The 20,834-nt window shown below is 40.4% G+C and overlaps 1 non-coding gene across 1 annotated transcript; it reads right to left on the bottom strand.

The window, feature by feature from the left end:
* Window positions 1-16,495: 16,495 nt before the first annotated feature.
* Window positions 16,496-16,602, bottom strand: LOC112443719 (U6 spliceosomal RNA). Its single transcript, XR_003032131.1, has one exon. It is a non-coding gene; the product is annotated as a U6 spliceosomal RNA (small nuclear RNA).
* Between the last annotated feature and the right edge of the window lie 4,232 nt (window positions 16,603-20,834).

Genomic DNA, 20,834 nt, shown 5'->3' with positions numbered 1-20,834 from the left:
TCACACTCTAGAATCTCTCTTTCCCAGTGGGAGCCATGGAATACACTTTTCCACCTTCTGCTCCACACCCATTTTATAGCCCTGAACGTAGTCTCTCCTGGACTCAGGCAAATGCCTTTTTCCTTAAGCCCCCAAAACACAGTTTTTTGGGTCTTTAAGTCCCAATTGCTTCTAATTCTGGTTTCTTTACAGAGTTGAAGTTAGGTTGCTATGGTTCTCCTAAAGAGGAGAATGAAGGGGAAAAAATAGGGGATGTAATGCTTACAGGCTTCCCAGGCGGCACTAGTGGTAAAGAACCCGCCTGCCAATGAGGAGACCTAAGAAATGTGGGCTTGATCGCTGGATTCAGAAGATCCCCTGAAGGAGGGCATGGTAACCCACTCCAGTGTTCTTGCCTGCAGAATCTCATGGACAAAGGAGCCTGGAGGGCTACAGTCCACAGGGTCGAAACGAGCTGGACACAACTGAAGTGACTTAGCACACATGCACGCACACATGCTTATAAAAGCCTGACACACACGGTTCATCGCAGAGACGCGGCACTGGCGAGATCTGACACAACCAAAAACCGTCCTTCGCTTACATTTCTCATCATATGGAGGGAAAAATAGAGACTTTGACAACGCTTCTTTAAAATTTCCTTTCAATCTTCTTATATGCATTAAGGCTTCCCTAGTCTGCTCTCCTCAAACTTCTTGGGCAAAACTTCTCTGCCTAGCCCAGACTTTAAAAGTTCAAACCTTCCCATCTTCAGTTTGGGTAACACTCATCTTAACCTTAAAGTCCCTTCCCTCTACTTCCTGTCCTTTGGCACCAACTCTGCGCTCCTCCTCCACATCTTCCCCTTCAACAACAGAAACACTGCCGAAAGCTTTCCAGGAGTGAAAGTACCTTAGGATACGCAGGATCTCCCTGAGGGCTGTGGTTCTCAAAGTGTTGTCCTTGGGACGGCATCAACAAGCACCGAACTTGAGGGAGCCAGAAACGCTCAGATCCCACCGAGACCTACTTAAAAACTCTGGGGGTTAAGGCCCAGTGAGTGAGTTTCACGAACCCTCCAGGTGTTTCTAATGTGAGCTAAGCGTTCAGGGTCTAATAGCAACCATAGTCAGGTGGCTGTCATTCAACATAGTGAGTGTAGATCAGAACTCCAGGGGAGCGTTCAAGTCCAACCCCCAGAGAGCAGTTTCAATTGGACTACGATGTGGTTCAGAGTTTCTAGGCCGTTTTACTGTTTGGCCAGGATGCTGTAACACTGCAGCATCCTCAAATAAGAACCAACTAGGGAAACAACTTTTTTTTAATACTTTGGAGAGTTTCCGGGGTGGGGGAGAAAAGGGTTGGTGGTGGTTTCCTGGTTTACGTTCAAAATACTTAGCTGTCTTTATAACCTCAACTCTAAAGTAGTTGCTGAGTATGGAGCAAGACTGCATGTCCAATTTTTAAAATTTTACTTCAATAAAAAAAACATAAACGATCGTTAGAGTTTCTGAGCCCATGTGGTAGAACTGCTTTAAATAAGCAGAACTATTCTGAGCATCATGGGCACCTACACTGGCAACAGAGCACTTGCGGTTCCTTGATGGCTGGCTGGGTGCCCTCCCCCTTAACAAATTTAGCAACCCTTCAGGTTGGTGCCCTGGGCAGCTGGCCTTCTCCCTCCCTCTTCTCAGCCCCCTGATCCTTTGGAACACAACTACAATTCTGCTAATGTCTTCAGACAAAGGCATCATTTTATTCAGCTTTTATTAATAGCAGCAAGTGTTAGAGACTTTGTAGACTGAACCCCGTGGGGGAAAAAGTTAGAGACTGGGTGTGGATTTAAGCATTATGCCACCTCATCAGGCCATTTTTCCACTTTCTTTTCATAAGGACCAAAATAGACAATGGAAAAAAATGCCAATTGCGATTTTCCAAATGGGAATGAGACATTGCTTTGGGAGTTCACTAGTGAAGTTTATGTTTCGATAAAATAACACAATTGCACAAATCCTACCTTTTCTGGTTTCATCTGCCTCTATTGCTGTCAACTGATTTGACATGGGGTCCTTTTTCCTTCAATTTAAGTAATCACCTGGCATTGTAGTTAGTAGTAGTATAACCTTTTTGTTGCAAGGAACATAAAACTTGACCAACATATTCAGTTTTAGTATTTTCATTTTGGTTGCATGAATTATCTTGATTAGAATATCAGTTACAACACATCCCAAAATCCTGTGTGTTATCTGGTTACCCCACAAAAAATGATCGAGCTGCAGTTCAGGGAGAATTACTAAAAGCACATGTCACTTACAGGGAACTTGACTGCCAGCCTCACTCTGTGCCCGATGACAATAAAACATTTACAATATCTATTTTGTGCGTGCAGTAGAGGCTCAATGAGCATAAAGGAAACACATAAGAGGAGCACTGTGGTTATCCTCCGAGGAAAAGCACATCTGTTCTTTTGCTCACAATATTCTAAACAGTGCTGGGAATGGATACTCACTGCAAAAACTACCTGCTGAGAATTCCATAAAGTCTTGGACCTTGTCTTTCAAATCATTTGCAAAACTCCGGGAAAACAAAAGTTGGAAGAAACGCTGTAGGGAGATAGAACTTGAATTCTGAGCTCACCCTCCTGACCAGACAGATTATACTGCCCTATCGTTACGACCTCCTCCAAAGATAACCAGTGTATTAAGATCCCCAAGGATGTTTATCACCAAAACACATGTAGTATGAGAATGAATTTCTTGGCATAAGTTGTAAAAGTGAAAGGTGAAAGGTGCTGGGCTTTCAGATCCCCCCTTTTTTCACTATTTTCTGGGTACTTTACAATTTTTGATGCTTTAAATGTATCTTTTTTTCCCTCTGTGTCTTTCTCAAATCATATCCTGACTGCCAACTATACTTTCTAAATCAGTTGTTGTCATTCAGTTGCTAAGTCGTATCAGACTCTTAAAGACCCCAGGGACTGCAGCATGCCAGGCCTCCCTGTCCTTCGCTACCTCCTGGAGTTTACTCAAACTCATGTTTTCAATCAATACATTTGGCTTAATACAAATGGGAACAGAAAAAAGATATTTTGATGTTCTAGCATTTCTTTAACCTCAGATTTTTTTATTTTTTTTAGGCAATTATAATCATCTATGGTAACTTTGAGTCCTGCTTTACTCATTTAAATTATATCACAAGAATTTACTGCATTATTAAACTCTCTTGCAAAAATGTTTGAATAATTGGTAGTATTCTCTCAGGCAAGTAAATCTTTTAACCAATCCTCTGTCATGTGACAGACATAAAGCTAAATTAAAGTTACCATAACTCTTACCTTAGCTCTAGACATCTAGAAACTAATCAGCAGGTACTGGTCTCAGAGTTGGTACCTAAAAGGGTATTGCAATCAGTAAATTATATAGCCTGTCACACTTGATCAATTTTTACCATATTAACAGTGATTACACGTTTCTCGTCTTTCACTGGGAAATCAAATAATTGACCACAGCTGGCAGCATTTTATTTTACATGGAACACCGCAGCTGGAGGAATGCCAGCCTGGCCTTGAACAGGGCTTTAATTGATGCAAACATTTCGGGGCAGTGTCTTGTGTTGGCTGAATTTTTTTTCTTTGCTAACCTTCTACATTGGTTTCTGAATATTTTCAAAAGTACACACTAGAGTTACACAGCCTTCACCGAGGCCTAAGGAGAACCCAGGAGCCCAACAAGCTTTACCCCCAAAATGCAAAACAGCCCTCTGACCATGCCAGATATATCATGCTGCTGCTGCTAAGTTGCTTCAGTCGTGTCCGACTCTGTGAGACCCCATAGAAGGCAGCCCACCAGGCTCTGCTGTCCCTGGGATTTTCCAGGCAAGAACATTGGAGTGGGTTGCCATTTCCTTCTCCAATGCATGAAAGTGAAAAGTGAAAGTGAAGTCACTCAGTCGAGTCCGACTCTTAGCGACCCCATGGACTGCAGCCTACCAGGCTCCTCCATCCATGGGATTTTCCAGGCAAGAGTACTGGAGTGGGGTGCCTTTGCCTTCTCCGAGATATGTCATGCTGCTGCTGCTGCTGCTGCTGCTAAGTCGCTTCAGTCGTGTCCAACTCTGTGCGACCCCATGGACTGCAGCCTACCAGGCTCCTCTGTCCATGGGATTTTTTAGGCAAAAGTACTGGAGTGGGGTGCCATTGCCTTCTCCGAGATATGTCATAGGTACTTCTAAACAGCAGTGTTTGGAAACTCATGGGATTCCTTCAGGTTTTACAGCTGCTTCATGTCGGTAAGTAAGAATAGTAACTTCAGAGGATATATTCTGGATACCAGTAATTCTTGCCACAGGATTTTTATAAGCAAGAATGAAATAAAAACTTTTCCTACCATTTAGGTTTATAAACTCTTCCTAATATGCACCATGTTTTACCTGAAACAATTCATTAAACAAAGAAAGGTTCTATGAGTGAGATGGTGAGAGAGAGAGATGCAGATTATCAGTATCATATTTATTCATTCATCATAATATTAATATGTAGTTGCAGCCATTTTGTTATCAGAAAGAAATACCAAATTTATTCTGCCCACATAATCCACAGAATTTGGATCAACATGTTATATAATTTAGACTTTAATTTTCCTAAAGTTGATTTGAAGGAGGAAACAGAACAGGCTCCATCTTTTAGCAGGACTCCATCTTGGGCTGGACTTAGGTGGACTTTGAGCTAGATGCCCAGTATCTATGGAAACGACATACCAACTGGAAAACCAGCCCCCCCCTGGGTGGAAGAGCCCCAGGGCTCATACCTACACTCTCTGTTGCCTAAATGAATACTCTAATTATCTGTGTAACCAAATAGAATCATAAATTCTATTATGCTTATTGGGGGTATGACCACAGGCCTATTGATAATTGTCCCCTGTTAACTACCTAGGCTTAAAGCATATGAATCATGGGTTAACTTTGATTGTATCTTTCTTTTCCTTTGTTCAGACTAGTTTCAGGGAATTTGGGGAGGTGGGTTTGGGCACGTACACTTAGGGTATATAGGTTTTCAGAAAAACTGGTCAGGGTTCTTGGCTAAGAAGAGACTCTGCCTTGGGCCCGCGGGTACAATAAACTGCACTCCACTCTGCGTTGTCCTTCTGAGTGAGTTTGTTTCCCAGAAGGCGTGGCTACAACAGATTGACTGGACACTGTAAGAAAAAAACAGATCATAGGAAACATTCTCCAGGACATATCCTTGATTTACTAAAAATAGAGGCAGAAGCAAAGAACCCAATCTTATTACAGCTGTTTTTTACTTCACAGAACAAAGAATGCTGGTGTCTACAGTAAAGGCACAGTTGAGGAAACAAAAATAACCCTTAAAAAATTAAATTACTATAATATATCATCCTCGAATCTTTAAAACATAATTAAGGATAAGTTTGAACGAGCCGATGAAACTATTTTTACTTCTAATAAATAGCTATACACACACATTTACACTCCCACAGACTCTAGCCTTGTATGTTAATTTTAAAACTTTGATAAGTCAGCATTTTAAAGCTTGTATATACTTTCATTGTGTGTACATTAACATAACAATGATTGTAAAATATTTACTTTTAATTTTTTTTTTTTTACTTTTAATTTTAAATGTAGGGTTAAAATGTTTTTTCATGGGGTAACAATTTTGCAGCATGTCTACTTTTAGCAGCTTTCAAGTTTTTACTTCAGTATATTCAAAATCTTACATTTAAGAAAATTGTTGACTGGTATCTTTAAATATTTCTCCAGGTCCTGTGGGCCAGTTTTCACGGCCTCTCCTGGGTTAACAAGGTTGTGTGGTTATCTCTCACTGTAACACACACTCTACCCCCAAGGAACAGCTTTAGAGGTCAAATATAAGTCTTATAGGTGTTCTAGTCCAGGGATTATATCGATAACACCTCAAACCAAGATGCCTTAGGAGTTTAGAACAGTTTATAAATAACTTTCAGTGATAACATACATGTCAAAATTGTAACTGGTGAGTAACAAGAGAATGACTTCACAAGATTTTAGAAACTAGTAACTTAAATTTGGAGAAGGAAATGGCAACCCACTCCAATGTTCTTGCCTGGAGAATCCCAGGGATGGGGGAGCCCGTTGGGTTGCCGTCTCTGGGGTAGCACAGAGTCGGACACGACTGAAGCGACTTAGCAGCAGCAGCAGCAGCAGCAACTTAAATTTACATAACCATGGCACATCTACTTGTCAACAAATGTAAAGTTTATTTTATTTTATTTTTATCTCAGCCTAGGAGTCTGCAGTCCCTGCTTCCACTGGTGTCAAATGGAGCTGTTGTGTTCATAAAGTGTCTTTTGTATCATCACGTGTGGGAACTTAGTAACCTTTTCACCAACACAATTAGAAATAACAAAGAAGCACGCATTCATTCAGTATAAATTCTGAGCATTAATAGTTGGCCCAGGTCTGGTAGAGTTATTAGACTGGTTCATATCTGGTTCACTGTGTTTCCATCTTGGTAAAATAAGCATTCAGCGAGGGTTCCCATGCTTGAGGCTAGACACCAGTTTATGGGGCAAAAGGCAACGGGACAATTTAACTTTTAGTTCAGTGTTTTCCCATTAATTGGGCCACACATTCTTACAAGCACCATTGCACACAGTTTGGTTCTGAGAAGATTTGCAGGCGTTTTGTGCGTCTTTTGTTAGTTCCAACATACAGTTTATCCTTGACTTAGCAGCCTACAGTTACACAAGAGTTTTCTTAATTGCTTTTCATGCACAGTTGGGAGAAACAGCAGGCAGCCTCTAAGTGAAAGTTTTGTGGCCCTGAAATGGCAGCTTGAAGTGCCTCTTTTCCTGTGTTTATTATTGACAATTCAATTAGCATGCCAAAGCAGCTGCAGCCTGCAGAAGGCAGGGTCAACTGAACTGCACAACGACTAATTTTATTAATACACAAAACAGAGGGGCAAACCTGGCTGCCGTGTATTTTTGTCATGTACTTACTGAAGAACACAACAGACAGGGGCAAGTCTAGCCAGTTTTCCCAAATTTTAATCTATGGAAAGTCACATATTTAAGCTCATTTTTCCCCATTAGTGGCTGATTAAAGTCATCCATTTTCTTACTCTTCAAGCTTTAACAAAAACCATACCATACTTGGCAACAATGAGATAAAGACCTCATATTCACTCAGGGTTTTCTTTTAATAAAAAGTGATTTTTTTTTTTTTTTTTTTAACCAAAGGCAAACAGAGTAAGTATCATATAAGGGCTTCCCAGGTGGCTCAGTGGTAAGGAATCTGCTTTCAATGCAGGAGAAGTGGGAGACATGGGTTCAATTCCTGGGTAAGGAAGATCTTCTGGAGAAGGAAATGGCAACCCACTCCAGTTTTCTTCCCTGCAAAATCCTATGGACAGAGGAGCCTGGGGGACTACAGTCCTTGGGGTTGCAAAAGAGTCGGACATGACTTAGCGACAAAACTAGGGTATTTTATGAACAACACATCCAGCGATGACATTTTGGGGCATCCAGTGAAGGTGAAAGTTGCTCAGTTGTGTTCTACTCTTTTCGACCCCATGGACTGTAGCCTGCCAGACTCCTCTGTCCATGGAATTCTCCAGGCCAGAATATTGGAGTGGGTAGCCATCCCCTTCTCCAAGGGATCTTCCCAAACCAGGGACTGAACCCAGGTCTCCCGCATTGCAAGTGGATTCTTTATCATCTGAGCCACCAGGGAAGCCCAAGAATACAGGAGTGGGTGGCCTATCCCTTCTCCAGTAGATCTTGCCAACCCAGGGGTAGCCAGAAGCATGCTGAATTGTTTGCTTGTAGTGGTAGTCCAGTGTAGCTGGTGAAACAACCCAAACAGTGCCAACAGCTACATGTAGGCAGGTCAGCTGAGAGGACTCCAGGCGCAGAGTGGGAGATGCTCCTGGGTGCAGTCTGGCTCTGGGAGTGCATCTGGGGCAGTTTCCAGATGCTTCATGTTCTACTGGTGCAGCCACTCTCCAGAAGCCATGTAACACTGGTTCCCCGGGATGCCTGGTAGGGCTCGGAGGTGACGGCTGCATCTCCAGGAGTCGGTGCTGAGATTGGCTCCAGCAGCAGGAATGACCCTCAGGTCCTTGACATGTCACAGCCAGAAGGTGGGAAGGGTTACTTTTCAGAGTTCACACATGGTGGCATCGGCTTTCCACATACTAACACTCATGTTTTTAAGCTAACACTTCGGTTATCTTATTTTTTGACTGTGGTGCACAGCTTGTAGTATCTTTACTCCCCAACCAGGGATTAAACCTGTGCCCCCTGCAATGGAAGTTTGGAGTCCTACCCGTAGGACTGCCAGGGAATTCCTGCTAACACTTAATTCTGATGCCTTAGTTTGACTTTGGACATAACTCTTGGCTGATGGCTAACAGAGAGTCTGAGCTGGAGGCAGAGACCTCACAAGGAAACAGCATAGGCTGTTCTACTTGCTGTTTACATACCAAAAATTCTGCAATGGGCAGAATTTCAGAATACATTACTTTTCTTTCCAGCACCATCAGCAAGGTCTCCCGAATCATTCCATTCTAATTCTTGCATCGCTTTGCCTCTTTTCCTACCTTTATCGGAAATGTTTTTATCATACCTACTTTGCACTTCTTCAGGGTTTAACACTGCAATGTAAGCAATCCCAAAAGTATTCATTTCACCCCTACTGGTCTTACGTTGTCTTTCCTGTCAGGCTCATTTGTCTTCTGCTACCTTCTCATGCCTTCCTTCCCCCCGCCCCTCCCGCCCCCCGCCAGATTAGACTTCTTGTCAAATTAGGCTTCTCTGAAGCCTAGACACTAGGCTTCAATATAAGTATTTCAGAAATTGTGTGTGTGAGGATAGTGAAGGGCAGAAGTCTCATAATGACAAGATATAAAAACTCCTAGATCACCAACTCTCATCAAAAAACAGAGAAGAATCTAAAGAAAGGGGCTCTGAAATAAGATAGAAACTCATTTATACAGAATCCGTCTTGGAAGATTTTATATAGAGTTGAATGCTACGTTGACTGCCACTCTTCACATTACATAGTTAGAGATGTCAGTCCTTAAGAAACTTATTTTGCAGCCTAATGATCTCCTTCCTGAATTCCAAGGTTATTTCAATACCTCTATTTTCTAAAAGCCTAATTAATGAATATGAGAATAATTATAATTTAAGAATTATATGACTATTTAAGAATAATATGACTTTCATTGCATTTGCAACTACCCAGTTATGTTTATTGCTTTATATTCCCTAAGGAAAGGGTAAGAATTTTCTTAAGGCCAACACAGCAACTACTCTCTGCTTACAGTGTTTTCTCTTCCCAGCTCTTTGGAATTGTCTCTCATGCTGTATATACCACACACAAATATGGATTTTTTTAGGATCCTAAACCCTCAGATTGTGTTTAATTACAGTTAACCTTAGAATTTTCAGTTATACTTGGAAGAAATTAGAGAACCAGATTAGCCAATACTTCTCTTCACTGCTTTTTTTTTTTTTTTTGCAAAAATGTGTTTCTAACTCTAGGAAAACATCTCCTAATGAAACCTCCTAAAGTCAAGGTCTTAAGCCACAGGCAAACACAATGTTGGCCACATTTCATGTGAGCTCTCAAAGGCTGGTCTGTTCATTGATTGGAATGATTCAGTAGCGGTCATGTAATTGTTTCCCACAGGCCACTAAGAAATGTAAACGAACTCCGATAACAAAGTTAAAGTCTGATTTATGAAGATGGTATACATGTTTCACATACCTAATTCATTCCTGGGCACTCGAGTGGGATTAAGTAACGCAGAATCATGTCTAACTCCGTAATCCTGCTCTTACATCACCTTCAAAGAGATGTCAGCATTGCCATATTCACATATATAAAGCCCTAGCCATTATATTAATAAGTGCCTTCCTAGATATTCCTAACACAACTTGGGATTATTGCAACCTTCTGGCAATATTTCTGCCCCACCTCCAATATCTATTAGGTCATCTCTTCTCTTTTATCTTCCCAGCTCCCTACAATCCAACCCATCAGCTATGATTTCAAAATCTGATACGTATCCTAAATCTTTCCACTTCCCTCCATAACCACTACAATCACCAGTCTAATCTAAACCACCGTCTCACCTGGAATATTGCCACAGTCTCCTTTCTTTAATCATGCTCCCAACCTTATATCAATTCTGAGAAATCTTTTACAAATATAAATCTGATTGTGTCATTTGCCTGCCCAGAACACTCCAGTGGTTTTCCGTATCACTTTGACATAAACCAGACTCCCTCCTGTGACCCCCATGACCCCCCAGGGTTTGCCCCTGTTACTTTCTCCAAATTTGCCTCCTCCCACTCTCTGCATTCTCCATTCTCCTCCCTCCACACTTCCTCCAAGTGGTTGGGCAATTTCCAGCTTCAAGATTTTCAAATGGCCCTTCAACCCAACAGAACCACTACCCTCACATCAAGCACAGCAGTCTCCTTATCCTAATGGAATCAACCAAAATGTCTGTTCTTCAGAGAAACCTTCCCTAACCACCAGGCATGAATTCAGGTGTTGCAAGCTCTGAAGCTTATGTAATTTGGGAGAAATTTTTTGAAGGAAAAATTGTAAATCTTAAATTTGTAAATCTTATTAAAAAACACATGATCACAGGGCTCCATGGCTGGAACAAGTGAAGGACTCTAAATTAAGATCATTACCTTCACCATGATTCTTACTCCATGACTACCCTTGTTAAGTGGGTCCTCTCCACCCTACCCTCACCTCCAGCCCATGGCCTGTATCAGCGAATCCTCTTTACCCTTCTTACCACTTCTCACAATTTGTCAGGTGTCTTGTCTGCCTCCAGCATCAGACTGCGCATTCCAGCAGGGTGGGTACCTTGCAAAAACTCCTACCGCAAACATTGCATCAACGTGCCATTGAATGAGTGGGTGACAAAATGTCCATTAACAATTAACAATGCTAGCTAAATGTAGGAGAAGGCAATGGCAACACACTCCAGTACTCTTGCCTGGAAAATCCCATGGACGGAGGAGCCTGGTGGGTTGCCATCTATGGGGTCGCTAGAGTCGGACACGACTGAGCGACTTCACTTTCACTTTTCACTTTCATGCATTGGAGAAGGAAATGGCAACACACTCCAGTGTTCTTGCCTGGAGAATCCCAGGGACGGGGAAGCCTGATGGGCTGCCGTCTATGGGATCGCACAGAGTTGGACACGACTGAAGCGACTTAGCAGCAGCAGCAAATGTAAAGAACTAATTTAAATCGGCACTTGATCAAAGCAGGCTTGTTTTCTGTCCCTCTCTCCCATGATAAGAAGAACCTTACAATATGTCATAATTCCTGGTGTGGAGGAAACAATTGCTATATCCTCTCTATCTACTTCAAGCCTCAAGAATTTTTTTTGTTTAATATTCTTTTTTAATTTATTTATTGAAGGATAATTGTTTTACAGAATTTTGTTGTTTTCTGTCAAACCTCAACATGAATCAGCCATAGGTGTGTGTATATATATATATATATATATATATATATCCTCCTTTTGAACCTCCCTCCCATCTTCCGCCCCATCCTAACCCTCTAGATTGCCTCAGAGTCCCTGTTTGAGTTTCCTGAGCCATACAGCAAATTCCCGTTGGCTATCTATTTTACATACGGTAATGTAAGTTTCCATGTTACTCTTTCCGTACATCTCACCCTCTCCTCCCCTCTCCCCATGTCCATAAGTCTATTATCTATGTCTGTTTCTCCATTGCTGACCTGTAAATAAATTCTTCGGTACCATTTTTCTAGATTCCATATATATGCACCAGAATACGATATTTAGCTTTCTCTTTCTGACTCACTTCACTCTGTATAATAGGTTCTAAGTTCATCCACCTCATCAGAACTGACTTAAACACGTTCCTTTTTATGGCTGAGTAATATTCCATCGTGTATATGTACCACAACTTTATCTATTCATCTGTTAATGGACATCTAGGTTGCTTCCATGTTCTAGCTGTTATAAATAGTGTTGTAATGAACAATGGGATATATGTGTCTTTTTCAACCCTGGTTTCTGCAGATACATGCCTAGGAGTCATATTGCTGGATCATATGGTGGTTTTATTCCTAGTTTTTAAAGGAATTTCCGTCTTAAAAAACCGTCTTCCATATGGCTGTACCAATTTACATTCCCACCAACAGTGCAAGAGTGTTCCCTTTTCTCCACATCCTCTCCAGCATTTATTGTTTGTAGACTTTTTGATGCTGGCCATTCTGACCAGTGTAAGGTGATACCTCATTGTAGTTTTGATTTGCATTTTTCTAATAATGAGCGATTTTGAGCATCTTTTCATGTGTTTGTTAGCCATCTGTATGTCTTTTTTGGAGAAATGTCTGTTTAGGTCTTTTCCCCACTTTTTAATTGAGTGTTTGTTTTTCTGGCATTGAGCTGTATGAGCTGTTTATATATTTTGGAAATTAATCCTTTTCCAGTTGTTTGATTTGCTATTATTTGCTCCCTTTCTGAGGGTTGTCTTTTCACCTTGCGTATAGTTTCCTTTGCTGTGCAAAAGCTTTTAAATTTAATCAGGTCCCACTTGTTTACTTTTGCTTTTATTTCCATTACTCTAGGAGGTGGGTCATAGATGATCTTGCTTTGATTTATGTCATCGAGCGTTCTGCCTATGTTTTCCTCTAAGAGTTTTACAGCTCTGGTCTTACATTTAGGTCTTTAATCCATTTTGAGTTTATTTTTGTGAACAGTGTTAGGAAGTTTCTAATTTCATTCTTTTACTGTCCAGTTTTTCCAGCTGTATATTGTCACCCTGCTTATTTAACTTATATGCAGAGTACATCATGAGAAACGCTGGGCTGGAAGAAGCACAAGCTGGAATCAAGATTGCCGGGAGAAATATCAATAACCTCAGATATGCAGATGACATCAGCCTTATGACAGAAAGTGAAGAGGAACTAACAAGCCTCTTGATGAAAGTGAAACAGGAGAGTGAAAAAGTTGGCTTAAAGCTCAACATTCAGAAAAGGAAGATCATGGCATCTGGTCCCATCACTTCATGGGAAATAGATGGGGAAACAGTGGAAACAGTGTCAGACTTTATTTTTTGGGTTCCAAAATCACTGCCGATGGTGACTGCAGCCATGAAATTAAAAGACTCTTACTCCTTGGAAGGAAGGTTATGACCAACCTAGATAGCATATTCAAAAGCAGAGACATTACTTTGCCAACAAAGGTCCGTCTAGTCAAAGCTATGGTTTTTCTAGTGGTCATGTATGATGTGAGAGTTGGGCTGTGAAGAAACCTGAGTGCCAAAGAATTGATGCCTTTGAACTGTGATGTTGGAGAAGACTCTTGAGAGTCCCTTGGACTGCAAGGAGCTCCAACCAATCTATTCTAAAGGAGATCAGTCCTGGGTGTTCTTTGGAAGGAATGGTGCTAAAGCTGAAACTCCAGTACTTTGGCCACCTCATGAGAAGAGTTGACTCATTGGAAAAGACTCTGATGCTGGGAGGGATTGGGGGCAGGAGGAGAAGGGGATGACAGAGGATGAGATGGCTGGATGACATCACTGATTCGATGGATGTGAGTTTGAGTGAAGTCCGGGAGTTGGTGATAGACAGGGAGGCCTGGCGTGCTGCAGTTAATGGGGTCGCAAAGAGTCAGAGACGACTCAGTGACTGAACTGAACTGAACTGACCTTTCCAAGCACCACTTATTGAAGAGGCTGTCTTTGCCCCATTGTATATTCTTGCCTCCTTTGTCAAAAGTAAGGTACCCATAGATGCATGCATTTATTTCTGGGTTTTCTATCTTGTTCCACTGGTCTGTATTTCTGTTTTTGTGCCTGTACCATACTGTCTTGATGACTGTAGCTTTGTACTATAATCTGAAGTCAGGAAGGTTGATTCCTCCAGCTCCATTCTTCTTTCATAAGACTGCTTTGGCTATTCCGGGTCTTTTGTGTTTCCATATGAATCGTGAAATTTTTTATTCAAGTTCTGTGAAAAATGCCATTGGTAATTTGATAGGGACTGTATTGAATCTGTAGATTGCATTTGGTAGTATAGTCATTTCCACAATATTGATTCCTCCTACTCAGGAACATGGAATATCTCTCCATCTCTTTATGTTGTCTTTGATTTCTTTCATTATTGTCATAATTTTCTGTGTACAGTTCTTTTGTCTCCTTAGTTAAGTTTATTCCTAGATATTTAATTCTTTTTCTTGCACTGGTGAATGGGATTGATTCATTAATTTCTCTTTCTGATATTTCATTGTTAGTATATAAAAATACAAGTGATTTCTGTGTATTGATTTTGTATCCTGCAACTTTGCTAAATTCACGGATTAGCCCTAGTAGTTTTCTGATACTACCTTTAGGGTTTTCTATGTACAGGGTCATGTCATCTGTGAACAATGAGAGCTTTACTTCTTTTCCAATCTGGACTCCTTTTATTTCTTTTTCTTCTCTGATTGCTGTAGCTAGGACTTCCAGAACTATGTTGAATAATAGTGGTGAAAGTGGATACCCTTGTCTTGTTCCTGATCTTAATCTTTCAATTTTTCACCATTGAGAATAATGTTTGCTGTAGGCTTATCATATATGGCCTTTACTATGTTGTGGTAGGTTCCTTCTATGCCCATTTTTTGAAGCGTTTTAATCATAAACGGCTGCTAAATTTTGCCAAAGACTTTTTCTGCATCCATTGAGATCATATGGTTTTTATCTTTCAATTTGTTAATATGGTGTATCACATTGATTTATTTGCATATATTGAAGAATCCCTGCATTCCTAGAATAAACCCAAACTTGATCATAGTGTATGAGCTTTTTGATGTGTTGCTGAATTCTGTTTGCTAAAATTTTGTTGAGGAGTTTTGTATCTATGTTCCTTAGTGATATTGGCCTGTGGTTTACCTTTTTTGTGTCATCTTTGTCCAGTTTTGGTATCAGGGTGATGGTGGCCTTGTAGAATGAGTTTGGAAGTGTTCCTTCCTCTGCAATTTTTTGAAAGAATTTTAGAAGGATAGGCATTAGCTCTTCTCTAAATATTTGATAGAATTCTCCTGTGAAGCCATCTGGTCCTGGGCTTTTGTTTTTGGGGGAGATTTTTGATCACAACTTCAATTTCAGTGCTTGTAATTGGGTTGTTCATAATTTTTGTTTCTTCCTGGTTCAGTCTTGGAAGATAGAACTTTTCTAAGCATCTGTCCATTTCTTCCAGGTCATCCATTTTATTGCCATATAGGTGTTCAGAATAGTCTCTTATAATCCTTTGTATTTCTGCACTGTCTGTTGTAACCTCTCCTTTTTCATTTTTAATGTCGTTGATTTGATTCTTCCCTCTTTTTTTTCTTGATGAGTCTGGCTAAAGGCTTGTCAATTTTGTTTATCTTCTCGAAGATCCAGCTTTTAGTTTACTATCTTTACTATTGTTTCTTTCATTTCTTTTTCATTTATTTCTGCTTGGATCTTTATGATTTCTTTCCTTCTCCTAATTTTTTTTGTTGTTGTTGTTGTTCTTCTTCTTCTTCTGCTTTTCCCAGTTGTTTTAGGTGTAAAGTTAGGTTGTCTATTCGATGTTTCTCTTATTTCTTGAGGTAGGATTGTATTGCTATAAACTTCCCTCTTAGAACTGCTTTTGCTGCATCCCATAGGTTTTGAGTTGTCATTTTTTTCATTGTCATTTGTTTCTAGAAATTTTTTTTGATTTCCCTTTTAATTTCTTCAGTCACCTGTTGGTTATTTAGAAATGTGTTGTTTAACCTCCATGTGTTTGTGTTTCTTACAGGTTTTTTTTCTTGTAATTGATATCTAGTCTCATAGCATTGATGGACTTCCCTGGTGGCTCAGACGGTAAAGCGTCTGTCTACAATGCGGGAGACCTGGGTTCCATCACTGGGTCTGGAAGATCCGCTGGAGAAGGAAATGACAATCCACTCCAGTACTATCGCCTGGAAAATCCCATGGACAGAGGAGCCTGGTAGGCTAAACAGTCCATGGGGTCGCAAAGAATCGGACACGACTGAGCGACTTCACTTTCACTTTCACTCATAGCTTTGTGGTCAGAGAAGATGCTTGATATGATTTCAATTTTCTTAAATTTACTGAGGTTTGATTTGTGACCCAAGATGGGGTCTATCCTGGAGAATATTCCATGTCCACTTGAGAAGAAAGTGTATTCTTCTGCATTTGGATGGAATATCCTGAAGCTATGGATGAAATCCATCTCATCTAATGTGTCATTTAACATTTGTGTTTCCTTATGAATTTTCTGTTTTGATGATCTGTCCACTGGTGTGAGTGGGGTGGTAAAGTCTCCTACTACTATTGTGTTACTGTCAATTTCTCCTTTTACATCTGTTAGTGTTTGTCTTATGTATGGAGTTGCTCCTATGTTGGGGGCATAGATATTTACAATTGTTATGTCTTCCTCTTGGATTGATCCCTTGATCGTTATGTAGTGTCCTTCATTATCTCTTGTAATATTCTTTAAAAATATGGACCGCTTCATGAACTTGCATGTTATCCTTGCCCAGGGGCCATGCTAATCTTCTCTGTATTGTTCCAATTTTAGTATATATGCTGCCCATCCAAGCACAAGCCTGAGGAATTTTTAAGGCCACCTAATTCCCAGAGATAAAAAATCAATTGTCCAAGAGGGTGGGCCTGTTTACACGGATCAGAATCACCATCCTCTATGTTTTATGGGGAGGATCTGCATCAACATGGCTGTGGTGATGCTAGTCAGGGGCCAGGGCTGCAGCCTCTGTGGAGCCCTGGGTTCTCAGCAGTCTAGGCCTCTCCTCTCTGGATGCTTTGTGCACCCGTTGCCTCATTATATTCCCATTTTTGTTTGCGAGCCTGTCCATATCACTGGAAGAATCATTAAATGACTTCCAGCATACTCTTTTTGAATAGCAGAAATAATAAACCACTTTTTAAAAATGGTTTAAGTTTGGTTTTATCTGGACTAGACAAGGATGATTGCTCTCAAGTTTAGAATGCTACAAAAATCTTGTCTGCATTCTATTGAAAATTCTTTAAAAAAGCATAAGTTGCACAAATTCAGAAATGAACTTGGGGTTCTTCTATATTTATATGAACAAACTGTATTTCAGTTGTCAAGTGGCTTAGGATCTTTGCTATTCATTTATTTGTGGCAGATTAAACAGTCGCTGGAGTATATATTCTATGGTTAAATTAACCTGAACTAGGTTAATTACGGTAGCAATTGAACCTCCATCCGATACCTTGCAGATTGGACCTTGGTGTGACCATATTCCACTGTAAGCTACGGCTTACCAAACACAAACTTCTGACTGGGAGCAGTTTCAGAATCAATTTAAATTCAAATAAAAAGGCACTCCAGTGAGAGGCACATTAAGATGTTTAAATTATGGGGCATGTGGGATTCATCAAGCAAGGGAAGCTGTTGTAAATCAAGCTTATGGTGAATGGGTTAAACACACAAGGGGGTTTTAATGCATGAGCAACACTTCCTAGTATCTTTTTCTAGTTTGAGCAACTTAAATGGAAATGTTAAGGAAATAGCAAGGAGTAAGTAAGGTTTATACCAACTACCAACCATCATATTTATAGTTTTTCACTATTACTGTCACACCAGCTTTAAAAATAAGGAATAATTAGCCCTAGGAACACATTTCAATACATGGAACTAGAATGAACTGGAGGGAGGGCCGGAGAGAAATGAGACCGGCAGTTTGAGGGACTTTTAAAAAGAATTGCCCTTTGTTTTGCTTCTTTTGTAGATTCTGCCATTTTGTATTATATGTGGATTTTCCCTGCTGGATTATCCTATTCCACTTCTTACCTTCATTTCCTAGCCCTAAGCCTTGCAACAAAATCTGTGTTTGTTGAATGGGTGTGCAGTGAACGAAGTGGCACCCTCGGTCTGGATATCTGAGCACTCATTCATGCAGGACTTTATTCCTAAAGAATGTGCCTTTGCAGGAACAACAACAAAAAAATATTATTGGATGGTCAAATGGATCCTATGAATAACTGTTTAAAGCCAGGAGACAGACACCTCCCTTTCATGGCTCTCCCCTTTCAATCCTCTTTTCTTTATGCTAGGTACTATGTATTCTCTGGCAGCTTCTAGGGCCTCTTTCAGCCCTAGCTACTTAATTAATACTAAGGATATATTAGTTAGTACTTAATTAATATTAGTTATTAATACTAATTAATATATTAGTTAGTACTTAATACTAAGGATATATTTCCTAAGCCCTTGCATTTTAAGCAGATTCCTAAAGAGAATAATGTTCAACACATAAACCGAACTTCTAATGGTAAAATTTTAAGCAAAGTTCTCCTTAAGCACAAATCTAACTTTTCTTAGTAGTTAATTTCTCTATGCTACCAAAACCATCTATTTAATTAAATCCAACAAATGATGGAATAATTCCCACTAGGTGGGGAGCATTTGATTAGATCCACAAAGACAGGCAAACTATAGCCCAAAGGCTAAATCCAGCCTACCTCCTGTCTTTGTAAATAAAGTTTTATTGGAACAGAGCTCACTCATGTATGTAATGTTAGTGTTTGCTTTTGAACCTCAGTAGCAGAGCTTGCAACAGAGACTACATGACCCACAAAGTCTTAAGTATTTACCATGAAACTCCTGGGTTAGCTTGTTCCCTTTTTAGCTGGCTCTTGGGTTATCTTCTATTTTTCCAGTATGTACTAGTCCAAGTCCTTGTGAGTTATCCTTATTTCCAAGTTTCAATAAAAGCTGCCTCTGTTTTGAGAACCCTCAGTGTGTAGCCTGGAATGCAGAGCCTGCACTTTTGAAACATAAACACTTTGTCTTGATATAATTTTAGTATTTCTGGAACTCCCCAGGAAACAAAAAACACCAAGAAGCTCCTCTGACAGAATTCAGCTCATACTGAGAACACGTATCTTTGCCAGAGGTCTCCCCTTGCTCACCTAAACCATGAACAATAACTTTTTTGGAGAGCCAAACTCTTACCAATAATTAAGAGAAAACTGTTTGACCTGCTTTGTCCCTTGATCTGAAGTAATTTCTTACTTCATGCTTATAATGGATAATAGTAAAGTATAAAAGCCCAATTCCACTTTAGCATTGAAAGATTAAGTGAATTAGTTTAGAAGCTGACATCTCCATTGAGATAACCAGCACAAAGATAGAAGTTTTCTATAGGTTTACCATCCTCTGTATTTAAAAGTGATTGAAAAAGTATTTTGGTTGGTTTCCAAAATTAATCATGTTTGAAATACCAGTGATACATTTGTAGAATTGAGCACTATGTTATTTTTACAAAATCTTATCTTGTAAAAAACTGAGTAAGTATTCATCTTGTCTCCTGATCATGTTACTTTCTAAGCACATCTGCCTGGCTGGAGGAGGAAAAAGAAAACCATTTCAATTCTCTTCAACTTGAGGATGAGTTGCAGGGGTGGGGGCGAGGTTTGAGTCTGGCATCTTAAAGATGGAGGAGAGAGCAGGCAGGGGATAGGATCTCTTGGAAGCCACTTTTCTTCTCTGGTTAAGCACTCGGGAGAGCCCTGTTTGAGGACTGAGTACCTCACAGAGAGTATTCAGAAGAAAAAGGTGAAACAGTTCTGACAACTCCCATGCTCTAGGCACTGCCCAACAGGCTCCAGCCAGCTCAGCTCACCTGATCTTAGAATGTGGAGCGTGCACTAAACAGCCAGTCAGTTACAAAGACAGAATTTGAATCCAGCTGCCCTAGCAAACCTCTTTTCAAGGTATGGTAAGGGGGCCATTTTGAATGACGCAGTGTCTCCAAGGAGAAAGCAGCGTGGGCTGCTCTAGCTCCAGGCTGATGGCTCTGGGTGTTTACAGCGTCAGGAAGCACATTTCTTTTTGTTTCTAACTGGAGGGTAATTGCTTTACGACACTGTGTCAGTCTCTGCCATGCGTGCGTGCTCAGCCACTTCGGTCGTGTCCGACTCTCTGTGATCCTATGGACCACAGTCTGCCAGGCTCCTCTGTCCGTGGGACTCGCCAGGCTAGAAGACTGGGGTGTGTTGCCATGCCCTCCTCCAGGGGATCTTCCCAACCCAGGGATCAAACCTGTGTATCTCATGTCTCCTTCATTGGCAGGTGGGTTCTTTACCACTGGGCCACCTGGCAAGCCCCAGTTTCTCCCATACACCAACATAAATCAGCCATTACACGGGTTCCCCCACCGCCACCCCACCCACCTAGGTGGTCACAGAGCACCGGATCTGAGCTCCCTGCATCACACAGCTAATTCCCACTGGCTATCACTTTTACATATGGTAATAAGTATGTTTCAGTGTTACTCTTTATTTTTTTTTATTAGCAATTGCAATGGTGAAAAACATATAACTGGGGAATAAGAATAAGATGGTCTGAGCCCCAGCTCTGCTACTTACGTAACTCTGAAGTTCTAAATTCTTGCTTTCTCTGTGAAATGGAAATAACAATTCCTCCTTCACAGATTTGCAAGGATTACGTGAGGTAATATACATGCCAGTGTTGTGTAGAGTGCTTGAGCCACTACCAGGCATTATTACCCTAAAGAGGAAAATTATCAAAAGTAAAACTATACTGTTTTTGGTAATATTAGTACAGCTGGCAACCATATTTTAAAATCCTATCGGTTGGATTTCAATAACAGTATTAGAAATCTCTGCTTTACCTCATTTTCACCCAGGTTTCTGAAAGTTTGTATGATTAAAATATTAAAATTCTGTCTAAATAAATACCACTCTTGAAATTCTTTTCAGTAATTTTACTTGTTGAAAGATAATAGCAAATAATGTCTTGCAGAAGACAGTAAGTAGTGCTATTTA

The sequence above is a fragment of the Bos taurus genome, chromosome 2 (genome assembly GCF_002263795.3).
Source record: "Bos taurus isolate L1 Dominette 01449 registration number 42190680 breed Hereford chromosome 2, ARS-UCD2.0, whole genome shotgun sequence".
NCBI lineage: Eukaryota > Metazoa > Chordata > Mammalia > Artiodactyla > Bovidae > Bos > Bos taurus.
The sequence above is the reverse complement of the archived record's forward strand: the minus strand, read 5'-3'. Positions and strand labels throughout refer to the sequence as shown.